This window comes from Dipteris shenzhenensis, chromosome 10, assembly GCF_047967505.1.
Source record: "Dipteris shenzhenensis isolate YYH24624 ecotype China chromosome 10, Dip_SZ_1.0, whole genome shotgun sequence".
NCBI lineage: Eukaryota > Viridiplantae > Streptophyta > Polypodiopsida > Gleicheniales > Dipteridaceae > Dipteris > Dipteris shenzhenensis.
This window is the reverse complement of record NC_141605.1, coordinates 15,077,451-15,081,964: the sequence shown is the minus strand read 5'-3', so window position 1 is coordinate 15,081,964 and position 4,514 is coordinate 15,077,451.

The window sequence follows — 4,514 nt, the reverse complement described above, 5'->3', positions numbered from 1 at the left end:
TATTATGCTCTCACATGTCTTGAATGGACTTTAAAATATTTTATTGCCTTGAATATGACAGGCTCCTACTTGCATGCTCAGTTGCATGGGTTGAAGTCCCCTTCTAAGTCGTTTCATTATAATAGCAGTGCGACGTTCATGGCTAGACTTAAAACTCCTTGAAGGCAACTTGGGAGCCTGATTTGATCCATGGGTTGAAGTCTCCACCCTTGCAACAACTTGTTTTGTCACACGAGGGCTGTGTGTCTCAGGAAAGGATGACAACACAATGTCAGAAATTGCAGAGGCCTCCATCCTTGCAGCTCCTTCGTTGCACGAAGGCTTTGTCCCCCATGAAAGCACAACTCCCCAAGATTTGGAAGAGTGGTAGAAGTCACTTTTGCAACTGCATCCAAAACAAAATACAAAACCCTTTTCAGGTATGTATTGACTCCATTGTATAATTGGATCACACCGATTCCCTAGAATTTACATGAGTAAAAATCAGTTGATATGATTGCCAAATCAAAAGTGAGCATACCAACATATTTAGGAGCTACATACCCAAAGATTCTAGCCAATCTCGTCTCCACAAAGAATTCGGATTCAAGTTGGATGGCTTGACATCTTTGTGAATGAGCTCTTGCCAAGCCAACCCGTGCAAATATTTTCCAATTCAAAGGCGGTAAGTTCATTATCATCGTCCAATTGTAGAGATGCTTGCTCTTAGAGTGACCAAGGATCTAGTGGTAGGAGGTAGAAATCTTAGGGCATGTTAGAGGGAAATTTCTACATGCAAGGCACATGGCTCTAGAATCCAATTCAAAAATCAAATCCCCTTATCCTCCTCTTGCCATGCATTAGCCTCCCCTACCCACCCCATGGCATTTGTTACCTTTAGGTGCAAGCTTTACCAACCCTAAATCTGAGACCTTAGTACTATGATCATCACGAAGCAATATGTTTGATGGCTTTAGATCCTTGTGTAGGAAGCTAAGCCAACCTATGAAAACATTCCAATCTATTAAATCCAACACGATGCTTAGATGCCTTCTTGAGTTCACAGGTGGTAGGTTCATCATCATCCAATTGGCTTAGAGTGCCTAAGGGTGTGGTAGGAGGAGGTAGACATCAAGGGGTGTATCAGAATGGAAAATCCAATTGCAAGGAAAATGGCTCTAGCCTTTGATTCAAAATTCAAATTCCCCCTATCCTCCTCTTGCCACATGTCAGCCTCCTCTTCCTACCACATGCTAGTTTCCAAACAAAAGCATAAGAACTATAAAAAAAAATGAGATCATAATGGAAATTGTGTAGACACTATTTTCCTACCTAAACATCATGAAGTTATCAATAACTAAAATAAATCAAATCCATTATTAAGAAGAGGAGAAATAAGAATCACAAAATTAGTATTAGAGTTAAACCAACAAATTTTCATAAACTAAATGAAAATGGTGATTCAATTCCAAGCATTCTAAGGGCGTGGGGGCAAAGGGATCTACACTGAGGTAATATTTTGCATACTTTACATATGCAATAGGATACTAAGAGCTCCATTGCTTTAAGCTAAACACTATATTATTAGCTCTAGTAAGACCAATTATGTACATTATGTATTTGCATATGTGTAACTATAGAGATGTAGAATGAAGATAGGTGATGAGGATTAAAAGTAGAGGAAACCAAAGGCATCCCTTCTTAGAGGCAATAGGAGGCAAACTTTCCAAGCACACTAAATACCCAACACTTTCCAGAGGCATCCCTTCTGGGAGGAAATAGGAGGAATATTTTAAAAGGCATCCTTCTTAAAGGAAATAGGAGGCAAACTTTCCAAGCATCCTAAGCACACAACATTTCATCAACTACATGAATTGTAGCTCACCCCATTATACCTTTTGGGAAGTGATGTACTGATTTTGTTAATGCTTGGTTCTTGTATTCCTCTTTTTACTTAATACATAATTTGGTTTTCTCTACAAAAAAATCGCTACCATGTCTTCTAAGTTTTATCTTTAGAGGGGTTTCATGTCCTCTTCAACTCCATATGTACTCGAGAGTTGAGGAGTTTCTCCCAATTGCTTGTTGACAATCCATTAGGTAGCATAGCCTTCTTGGCTACCTCCTTCCACTTTATCACATTTTTTCTGAATTCCACAGCCTCATCTCCTTCCATCAACTGCCTAAGGTTCTTTTCCACTTCTTGCCTACCTATCATCCCATCACCTCCCCTCTTAAGTTCTAGCCTCATCGTGCACCTTTTGTTCATCATCAGATATTTAAAATAAGGCCACCCCTCTTATGGTCTCCGACATCAAATCCCACTCACAACTATGGCCTCCAGCATCGAATTCCATATGTCAATGTGCAAATAAAAAATATCCCCATTACTTCATGGGTTAGCACCCATGGCTACAGTTCACATGACATGAAACATACTTGATCCTTTACTCTCGTTGAGAAGCAAGGCTAACTTCTCAAAAAGGAGGTCAGATTAGATCACTTAGGGCAAAGGGTGCTGGCTTGCCTCTAGACATAGTGCGAGCTCTTCAAGATGCTCCTCGAAAAGACCAACAATGCTTTAGAGAGAGACAAATACAATCAACTTTGGTGATTACTTATCCAACCACATCATGGACTTGTCTTCCTCCGGCCACAAATATGGGGTCCAATAATCCGGATCCACTTTCCCATTGAAGTATGAGTTTAGCAACAGAGGACCTATTGTGTAGATATTGCGAACAGCTTCCAATGCTTGGTGGTTAGGTCCTTCCAATGAATTGAATGCAATTAAGGTGCTCTCACCTAGCCTTGAGTGTGGATTGAGAAACACATCAATCTTTGAGAGCATCAATGTCATAATGCACACAGAATGTATTTTGCTCGTCGTGAAGCCTTAGAGGTGAGGCTCTAGGGATCTAAGTCCAAACTCTCAATCAAGATCAAAGAGAAGAAGAAATCTATTAATGACAATAATCAATCAAAGTTCAAGGCCAAGGCAAATCCTTGATAGCTATTTTTGGGGAATGATATCCTTGCTTACTGGCCATGATAGAAGTAAGGATAGGCACATAAGTAGTCCAAACAGCCAATTCCCTAGAAGTAACATGAGCAGAAATCAATTGACATGAGGTGCCAAATCAAAAGTGAGCATACCAACATATTTAGGAGCTAGATACCCAAAGATTCTAGCCAATCTCATCTCCTCAAAGAATTTGGATTCAAGTTGGATGGCTTGAGATCTTTGTGAATGAGCTCTTGCCAAGGCAACCTGTGCAAATATTTTCCAATTCAGAGGCGGTAAGTTCGTCACATCATCGTCCAATTTTAGAGATGGAAAAATCCACATGCAAGGCACATCGCTCTAGCGTCCAATTCAAAAATCAAATGCCCCTATCCTCCTCTTGCCATGAATTAGCCTCCCCTACCCATCACATATATATGATCATATATTTATGTGATATATGCGTGTGTAGAGGTATGGTTGTTTAATTCAAAAAATTATCTTCTACACTCAAACTAATGCTCAAACCATGAGAGAATGTGCCGTAAGGAAGCAAAGAATTCCAAATAGAAAGCAAGGGCAATTGCTTAAAAAATAATCACCTACCTGAGTAAACAAAAGTTATGGAGAGAAGCTAGTGCTGCTCCTACAACAAAATCGAGCACCTGCAAGAAAAACAACCCCCAAAAAAAAGTAAAGCTAATTGAACCGTACATCTCTCTCTCTCTCTCTCTCTATATATATATATATATATATATATATATATATATATACGTTGCAAATAATTGTGCATTGAATTCTTGCTCAAGGGGAAAAAGCTCCACCAGGTCAACTCAATTGGGCTACACAATGCCAATTGATAATTTGAGGCTCACAATTGAGGCAACTAATTTTGCATGTCCTTATTCAGTCAGTTGGAATGGAATTCTACATAAATGGTTTGAAAAATATTATTTTTCAAACTAAAAACATATGCGGGAACCTAAACACAGAGCCACCCTTCTATGTAAGTAAATCAAACACAGAGCCACCCTTCTATGTAGGTAAATATATAATCTTAACACAGAGCTACCCTTCTATGTAGGTAAATATATAATCTAAACACAGAGCTACCCTTCTATGTAAGTAAATGCTAAAACATATAATCTAAACTCCTTAGAATCATTTAAATCATCTCTAACTAATAGACTAACTTATTTCACTTCCGACCACCATTATGTTTTTCCTCTCTCTCTCTCTCTCTCTCTCTCTCTCTCTCTCTCTCTCTCTCTCTCTCTCTCTCTCTCTCTCTCTCTCTCTCGCTCGCTCTCTCTCTCTCTGTCTCCCCCCTCCATTATCTTTTTTAAAAATGGTTCTTAGTTCAGTTTTCCCCTCTCAAGAATCTAAGCGTCCAAAGAATAAGAAAACAATATTCAAAATTAAAAATACTCTACTGAGTGAGCAGTGAGAATTTGAAAGTTGGCACCATGTGGAAATTAAAGTAAATTAAAGTAGCATGGGCAAGGTAGAGAGAAATAGTAGGCATGATTGA